The 8,973-nt window shown below is 42.4% G+C and overlaps 1 protein-coding gene across 2 annotated transcripts in view; it reads left to right on the plus strand.

The window, feature by feature from the left end:
• Positions 1-549: 549 nt before the first annotated feature.
• The window catches only part of PRRG1 (proline rich Gla (G-carboxyglutamic acid) 1), a 99,925-nt gene continuing 91,501 nt past the window's right edge, over positions 550-8,973 (plus strand). Inside the window, exon 1 of one of the 2 annotated variants that reach the window (XM_004689939.2) lies at positions 550-634. The gene's annotated coding sequence lies outside the window, so the exon portion shown is untranslated. Of the gene's footprint in view, positions 635-1,413; positions 1,433-8,973 lie in introns of those variants that run through there. The other variant, XM_012730218.1, reaches the window with a different exon arrangement.

Here is an 8,973-nt window from a genome sequence, read left to right on the forward strand (position 1 = left end):
AGAAATAGTTTGTTCCAGGGAAAAGGCTGAACTGTAGCAGTGGGCAAAGTTTGGGTAGTCAACAAGCATTTGATCTGAACTCGCACACTGCAAAAATAAACGTTAGCCAGGATGCCCAGCACGGGCCTCTGCGTGTGTGTGATTCCGTGCCCCTCACCTCCGCGGGCCGAGTGCATGCCTGGGCGGGGGTCTGGGGTAGGCCTGGCAGAGAATGAGGTGCTTCGAGACAGACACTCTTTTGTTAAAGACTGAAAGTTGGCTAAGATCGGGTGGTTCCAGGGAGAGGCGTGGGGGTCCCGTGCAGGCTGGCCTTTCTGGAGGATGAGTGTGGGGGTGCACCGAGAGGTTTCGCCTTGCTTATCAGCGTTAGACGCAGACCTCCAGATCGGAGCGCTCCCGCCGCCCGCCGCGAGCGCTAGCTCTTCCGGACCCGGCGTCCGAGGCCCCGCTCCTCCGTCTCCTACTCAGCCTGGCCCCACCCCTCCCCTCCTAACCCCGCCCGGGCCGCGCGCTACTTCCCAACAGCCCTGCACCTCCGCTCCCGGCTCTGGGCTTCGGCTGGGCTCGGTGGCTGTGGGACGCGCAGGCGCGGCTGGAGGCTCGCGGGGCGCGGAGTAGCGGCGCGGGGCGCGCGGTGAGTGGGGCGGCGGCGCGGGGATCAGCGGTGGGGATGGGGTGCGGGCGGAGTGTCTCGGCAGGGGACGGGTTGTGTGTGGGTGACTACCCCGGAAACCTTCCTTTCGGTTGGGGACACGGGCCGGGCGTGCGGTGGCGCGGAAGCCCACGCTGCTTGAGGGTGTCCCCGGCCGCGTGGGGAGCAGAGTGCGTGCTGGAGGGAGCCGGAGAGGGAATGTGTGCCGAAACATGGAAGGAAAGGGTTTTAGAGGCTGGAAGTGCGCGCTCACGCTGGGCAGGAGCGGGAAGCCCGCCAAGGGTGCTGGAGGGTGTCCCAGCTTCAAGTTCAGTACCCCCGCTAGGTGCCCCTGAGCGGCGTCCCGGACCCACCCCTTCCCGCGTGCTGCTGTCTCGGGGTGCAGAGTTGCCAGGACTGTTCCTCCGGCTCGGGGGAGGATTTGGGGGGAGGTGGGCTGTCGCTCCAGGCTAGTGCGAGGGAGGGCGTGGCTGTTTTCTGACTTTCCTTCGCCCCCACCCCCGGGAATGTGTCCATCTTCTGGTCCATTGTGCTCATGAACATTTTAACAAAGACTATGACTGTTTTCTGGGCTGTGGCGGGTGACAGCGGGGGAGGGTCACTAGAGGGGGGCTGGTGCACGAGGTCGCGGAGCAGCCCTGAGGAACCGGGGAGGGAAGGGGCTGGCTTGGGAGTGGGAGGAAGGGAACGACCTTCCTGCCAGAGCTTTTTCCTTCTTCCTGGTCCGCTGATTTTGATCAACGGTACGAACAGCCTCGAGAGGGATAGGGCTGGAGATTGGTATGTTCATGCTGTTGCTGCAGCCGTTGGTTTTCTAATTGAGCTATTGATGTATTTTCTAAGTGTCCCTTCAGGAGCAAAGCGAAACTAATGGAGTTTAAGAGGAAATAATTGACTGCAAGGGTGAAGAGGTGGAGTGTCGAACTTAGAGCTAAATTAATACCTTGTGATAGTAATAGTGTAGTAAATCGAGCCAGTCTTTGAAAAATGGGAAGGTGCGTAAGTTAGGGTAAGAAGTTGATTAGGTGGCTGTTGATTGATTCAATCAAGAGATTATTGGATGTGGGTGTGCACCAACCTACGTTCTTGCCCCGACTCACTTGAGAACCCTTAATGATGACAATAGGAATATCAAACACTAAGGCAAATGTAATTTTGGATAACGTTCCGTAGGCTTTCATTTTCAAACTTAGGGTCGTTTTGAAAAGAAGTATATGTGCTCCCAAGCACAGATACTGATATTTTTACTCATTTGTTTAATTTAATACAAGAAAACAAACGGACCTTCTTCCTCCTCCACCCATTTCCCTTGACTGTGAATCCTGTGGTGGTGTTTTTTTTTTTTTTTTATTCATACAGAACTGAGGTACAGGCCAGAGGTGTAGGGGCCGTAAGAGCGTTCACCAGAGACAGAGTGGGGCAGATTGATGAAGTCCACTGCTGAGGGGATCAGTGGGCAAGACAGGAGAGGTCTGCTGCACCAAGCAGCTCACCTGGGGAGGGGGGCCCAGGGGTGAACTCACACTGCACCAACTGCTGCTCCCTTGAAGTGCTGTGCCCACTGCCCCACAAAGGGAGGGCCAGTGAGTCCTGTTTTATAAACATTTACTTTCAAACCTGAAGTGTGTCTAAAGGCACAATCTTCCCTCACCCACTGCATTTCTTCTTGCGTTATTGTCATTTTACTCTTTCTTTTCCTATTAAGTGCTGCCAACATTACCAAAGTTGGGAAGAGAGGTGTTAGGGATCTTTTATTTTTCCTTCCCAAGTGCCTAATGAACCCATTATCCATCCTTCCAGACTTAGCCCTGTTCACTTCTTGGGAAAAATTTCCAACTGTTCCAGGACAAATCGCCCCCCTTTTCTGCTAAACTGATAAAACTGACCTTGCTTCCCTCAGGCTCAGCCTTCAGTGTTACCCAGTGCCTAGGTCTGCTCAGTGTATTGTAAGTGCCTAGTAATTGCACTTAAAGTGCCATGTTAATAAGTGTTTGGAAGATAATTCATAATGCATAAAGTTCATGGGATAATAGGAGAAAGTCAGAATGCTGCATGCTATTTGGAACACAAATAAGAAACAAATTTGAAAGTATGTCCCTATGTATTCTGTAGTTTATTCTTCTAACAGAGGTGTGAAAACTAGGTATAGACAAAATGGGGATCAGAAAAAGTAAAATTTAAAAAGGGTTGATTTTTCTAATACTGAAACTAGTGAAAAGTCAACACAGGAAAAAAAATCATGTTAAAAGATGCAAATAGTGAGCTGCTGGAGGTGGACTTTGCACGTGTGTCAATAGCTGACCAGATGGACATACTCAGAAAGCAAATGTAACTAAAAGAACCCAAACTAGTCAGCTATTTTATTCCCCTAATCTCAAGGTGGTTTGATCATTGGGGTTAAGGGTCTCTTCATGGTGAACTGTCCTCCATCGGGTCAGCTATTTTATTCCCCTAATCTCAAGGTGGTTTGATCATTGAGGTTAAGGGGCTCTTCATGGTAAAGTGTCCTCCATCAGCTTGGCCTTCTCCTGCCAGCCAGCCCGACATCTCCCATCAGGAGCTGTCTTCCTCTTGCTCCTTACTACCTCATCACTACATCTAGCTTTTATCTCCTGAATGGATTTACCCACCGGAGAGAATATCATGAGCAAATGACCACTTCATTTAAAAGTGAACGGAAATGATATTTAGTTTTAAATTCAGTTAGAGATGGCTAGTTGGCTACAGTCCAAGTTTCTGTAATTGCAGTGCAGACTATCCTGGCTCCTCGTAACTTCCCATTTTCCACCCTCACTTAATTTACCCCCTCTCCGCCTACCTATCAAAGTGCTTTTTGTCCACCATGTCACTGTTTTCTTTCCTTTTTTAACAACATTAACCATTGTTCCCTACACATTTTATTAGTGCCTGACTTTTGTTTGTAAACCTTGGGACTCAGAGAAGATGAACAGAGTCCATAGCACATTTTTTTTAAATTCTGTATCATCTGTAGCCTTCAGATTGATTTACTTAAAAAAAAAAATCCAGTCTGCTGTGATTATGATTTCCTTCTTAAGAAGGAGTTCTTTCCGCACCTAGATTTCCTGCCAACATTTCTGTTTTTTTCCGGTAATTCTTTGACCAGTCAACCTCAGTCACCTCTGCTGAGTCTTCTTTTGGGGGTTCTCTGCTAAGACTTCCTTTCCTACTGTATGTGAGAGACAATTACGTGGTGGTCAAGGGCATGGATTTTGGAGGGATAATGTGCTGCTTCTCCCTCTGAGTCAGTGACCCTTCCCTTAGTGTAAATCCTTCAAATTTTTTCATCTGTAACAGTTATAATACCTGATAAGTGACATAATGTATGTTAACAGAATCTCATAATATCTAGGATATGTTGATTGCCCTGAGGTTGGTAGCTATTATAATTTATAGCTTTTATTTGTAAATTGCCATTGGTCATGAGAAACATGATTTTGATAGCAATTAACTTCAAAATGTGGATGTATTTGCATCTACTCTGTTTGAGCTACTCCCTCACAGAGGGTCCCTTCTATATGTATGGATTTCTCCCATATATCTTAAGCAGTGAGAAGCTGGTTAAACATAGTGGTTCTCAACCATTAGCATATACAATAATCACAAGAATGATCCTTGGAAGGGGGCCTGAGAATTACTGCCCCTAACAGGCTTCCAAATGAGAGTGATAGTGCTGGCTCTTGGATCACACTGAGTGGTATTGATCTTGATGGCATTTAGACAAGTTGGCAGGGAGGAAGGGAGAGGAGACCAGAAGACCAAAAAGTTAGAGTTGTTAAGAGAGGATTGCTTCAAATTGGTAGTATCAGATAGCACGTCAAGTTTAGAAACGAGACTAAGAGAAAACAGATTTGTTGACCAGGAGCTTTTTCATTTGTGTCAGGTACAGAGGACTCATTTAATTATATTCCTGAGATGGTGGAATAGTTTATCTATAGTATGACGATGAAATAAATGGCAAATCTTTGAGGTAATTGTTCTTAATTTGGAGTGTGCATTAGACTTCCTTTCGGAACTACTTATGACTAGTGACCCTTCCCTTAGTGTAAATCCTTCAAATTAGAATTGCAGAGCATGGAACCTGGGCATGAAAAAGTTTTAGGACATTTTGATGTACACCCTAGTTAAGAACCACTTCTTTGAATAACAGTGATTGGAAACTAGAAGCAGTGAAGATACTTTGGGGGGAGGGACGCAGGGGGTAAATTGTTGGTGAACAGAGAAATCGAAAAAGTTTGAAATTTGAGGATTATAAGGGATCAAGAAGGTGAGAATTTGCAGTGTTAAATCCTGCTGCACAAGGGAAGTGATTGAAGGTGTGATGCTAAGTGGATACAAATTAGGGTACCAGGGCTGGAGTAAGAATAGAATTGGAGGTACCAAGAAAAAAGGAGGAAAAACCCAGTGAAGAAACTAAATCTAAAGGCAAAAAGGGGAGAAGTTGAAGCAACACTCTTTAAGGGAGGTTTGTTTACACACCATTGTTCATGGTGTGTGGAATTTAAATAGTTCATGACCCTATGGGTTTTTCAACTTTAACAGTGCCAATAATGAAGTAGTAATTTTAGTTATTCACAGCTACCTGTAATAGTTCCACAATTTTTTTTCAAACTATTCTCATTTAAATAATTTTAAAATTGCATTTAGATGTGCAATTGCACATGTAAATTGCATTTAGATGAGCTGTGAAGCTGTTGCCCTAGCCCTTGCTGTAAGTGGAAATATATTTTTATATTATTATTCACCAACTAATTGTATACCTATCCATTGCCGGGCATTGGCCTGGACACTGAAGATAGAACAGTGAATATAATAGTTGTTATTTCATTGGAAATTGTTGTCATCAAGTAGCTTTATTCTATTTGAAGGAGGCCAATCATAAAAAAAGTAAAATAACAACTATCACTGTTTATGGATGTACAAATCAGTTGAACCTATCTATCTAATCTATCGATTGTTATATAATGCTATCGATCTGCATTTGGAAAATATAAAGTGGGAAAGGCAAATAGTGGGGCATTTCTAAATATTCACCTACAGGCGAATGGGTGTATTGGAGGGTGGTGATGTAGTGATCAGAGAAGACTTTGCTATTAACAAAGGTTTTTAAGAGTTGACAAAAAAACATTTATTTGGATGAAGAGGAGAGCTTTCTAGACACGGAAGCTAGCAAGTGCAAAGGCCCCAAGGTGCTACCTTTTTGAGACCCCCTTGTGACTAAAGGAACACAAATGAGGGATGATGAATTATAAGAAACAGGGCCAGATAAATTGTTTTGGAGGGTGAGAAGATCTTGTAGAGCTAGTAGGTTCATGATGGGAGGACTTTGTAAGGCTATCTATAAAATGACAAGAAAAACCTTGCAGGCTTTTAAGGAGAGAAATGGTCCAGTCTGATTTATGCTTTGTAAGGATCAATCTGAGTGCTTTGTGGAGAATAGATTGCAAGAGGAGCAAGAACAGAGAGATACCAATTTGAAGAGCGGTTATGGTGACTTGGACCAAGTAGTATAATGCTGTAGGTATGAGGATCAGATTTCCTGCTCATTTATTGGAAGTGGAATTGGAAGGGGAATGTGACAAAGGACAAGAGTCCAGTATGTTGCCAAGGATTTTGATAGGAGCAGTTGGAAGGGAGGGTCATTTTTATGATGGAACATTGCAGAAGGAAACAGCTTGAGAAGTAAGACCAAGGATTCAGTACTAGCCATGCTGAGTTTGGGAAAACTATTTGATCTCCGGGTAGAATTTAGGATACATATGGGTAGACAGCTAACTCTTGAAATGGATCAAATCATTACAAGAGAAGAAGAGACTTCATTTGCTTTTAAAAAAAAGATTTTTTTTTTTTTGAGCTCTTTAGGTTCACAGTAAAATTGAGTAGAAATTACAGGGTTCTCTTATGCACCTTTCACTCCACACACACATGACCTTCCCCACTGTCTACATCTGGCAGTACTTTGGTACATTTGTCATAAGCCATAACCTACCCTGATTCATGATTATTATATAAAGTCCATAATTGTCAAAGTCTACATCAGGACCCATTCTTGGGCTTGCACAGTCTATGGATTTGGACAAATGTTGATAGTTTTTTTTAAGATTTTATTTATTTATGCATACAGAACTGGGGTACAGACCAGAGATGCGGGGTGTGAGAGGATATTCACCAGAGACAGAGTGGGGAGCAGAACAGGCCGATCAGTGAAGTACACACTGCAAGGCAGGAGAGGTCAGCTGCACTGTGGAGCACCTCCACTGGCAGCTGCCAGCTTTGCAGTGCAGTGCTCCAACCCACCGTGCCACCAGGAGGGCCTGGATTTGAACAAATGTTTAATGCTATATATCTACCATTACAGTATAAAGCAGAATAGTTTCACGGCCCTAAAACTTTTCTGTGCTGTCTGTTCATCCTTTTCCCCCACCCCTGGTGACCCTGAGTTTTTTTTTTTTTTTTTTACCATTTCAGAATGTCTATCTTTGTCTCTTTCATGGCTTGATAACTTTTTTTTTTTTCCAGCACTGAGTAATATTCATTGTCTAGGTAAACCATGAATTCTTTATCCATGAATCCACTGAAGGGTATCTTGGTCGCATCCAAGTTGTAGTGGTTGTGAATAAAGTGGTAAGAGGCTTATGTTTTGCAATTTACATGTAGTCTGTCATCCATTTTGAGTTAAATTTTGTGGAGAATGTAAAATCTGTGTCTAGATTCATTTTTTTGTAAGTTCTTGCAGCACCATTTGGTGAAAATAATGTCATTACTCCATTGTACTGCCTTTTTTTCTTTGTCGACGATCAGTTGACTATATTTATGTGGGTCTGTTTCTGCCTCCCTATTCTATTTGTATTATTTCACCAGTACCACTCTTTGTTATCATACCTTTATAGTCAGTCTGTAAATAGTGTAGTTCCAGTCTTCCAATTTTTTTTTCTCTTTTGATACTGAATAGACTATTCTGGGTCTGTTGCCTCTCCATTTAAATTTTGGAATAACTTTGTCAATATTCACAAACAAATTGATAGGATTTTGATTAGGATTTTGATTAGGATTGCATTGAATTATATAGACAAACTGACATCTTGGCAGTATTCAGTTTTTCCATCTGTGAACATAGAGTACTTCTTCATATACTTAATTTTATGATGTCTTTTATCACAGTTTCATAGTTTTCCTTATTTAAATTTTGCTTGCCTTGACTCTACTTTGCTCTGTCTTTCTAAGATGGAAGCTTAGACTGTTGATTTCAGATCTTTTATCTAATGTATGCATTAATGCTCTAAATGTTCCTCTAAGCACTGCTTTCACTTCCTCCTACAATATTGATAAGTTGTTTTTTTATTTTCATTTAGTTCAAAATATTTAAAAATTTCTCTTGAGTTCTTTGACTCATCTATTATTTGGAAGTGAAGTTTTAATCACCATGTATTCCAGGTGTTGCATTTTAATGATTTAATTACATGGTGTCCCAGAGCAACCATTATGTGAATCCTGTTACGTTAAAAAAAATTGTTAAGGTGTGTTTTATGTTCCGAAAGATGGTCTAGGTTGGTGCATATTTCATTGAGCTAGAGAAAAATGTGAATTTTGCTGTTGTTGGATGAAGTAGTCTATAAATACCAATTTTGTCCAGTTGATTGATGGTGCAGTTACACACTTAACTGATTTTCTGCCTGCTGGATCTATTTCTGTTAGAGGGGTGTTAACACTGGCAGCTACAATAAGAGATACATCTGTTTTTCGGAGCAGTTCTATCAGGTTTCCCACAATATTTTGATGCTTTCTTGTTTCTGTGCATATACATTAAGTATTAGGTCTTGCAGAATGAGCCCCTTTGTTACTTAATGTTCCTCTTTATCCATGGTAAATTCCTTGCTCACCTGTGCTCCTAATTTATTTTGGCTAGATTTTGGTTAGTAATAGTAGCATGATACAACTTTATCCCTTTTAATTTATGTGTCTTTATGTCTAAAGTGATATGGTCTGGCTGTAGACAACATATAATTGCTTTTTCATTTACTGTGACAGTCTCTTTTAACTGGTATATTTGGATCATTGACATTTAAAGGAATCATTAATGTTTTTGATTAATATTGACCATATCTGTGACTTGTCTTGTTCTTTGTTCCTGTTTTCATTTTTCACACTTTCCTGTGTTTTGTGGTTTTAATATTTTATGGTTCCATTTTATTTATTAGCATGTCAGTTGTGCTTTAAAAAAAAAAAAAACAGGCCCTCCCTGGTGGCGCAGCGGGTTAAAGCACAGCACTGAGAGTCTGAAGCCACTTCCGTATGAGTTCGAT

Source organism: Condylura cristata, unplaced genomic scaffold (assembly GCF_000260355.1).
Source record: "Condylura cristata isolate star-nosed mole 26May11 unplaced genomic scaffold, ConCri1.0 scaffold00027, whole genome shotgun sequence".
Lineage (NCBI taxonomy): Eukaryota > Metazoa > Chordata > Mammalia > Eulipotyphla > Talpidae > Condylura > Condylura cristata.